This window comes from Odontomachus brunneus, unplaced genomic scaffold (genome assembly GCF_010583005.1).
Source record: "Odontomachus brunneus isolate Ranch 3 - 2012 unplaced genomic scaffold, Obru_v1 Obru_scaffold_055, whole genome shotgun sequence".
NCBI classification, from domain to species: domain Eukaryota; kingdom Metazoa; phylum Arthropoda; class Insecta; order Hymenoptera; family Formicidae; genus Odontomachus; species Odontomachus brunneus.
Window position 1 is genome coordinate 68,033 of NW_022639505.1, and position 371 is coordinate 68,403.

Sequence of the window (371 nt, forward strand, 5' to 3'; positions counted from 1 at the left end):
GTACACACGAAAAACGACACATTTGCATGGACCGAAATCACTTATAACAAAATTGCGATTAATAAGGAAACGAATTCATACTTAATTATAAGAGATAACGACTTACAAAATTGTAAGAAAATAAGCGATCATTATATTTGTGGACAGGGGAATCCGATATATAAAATTCAAGCGGACTCACCATGCGAGGTCCATCTATACGTAACTTTAGAAAAAACGGTGAAATGTAATACAAAATATATTCTTGCTAACCACACAGTAGTGATCGCATTGAAGGAAAAAAATGCATGGTTATATTCTACCCGGAATGAACAAAATATATATATCCAATGTAAAGAGAAAAATTATAACACCAAAATTAAAAATATGAA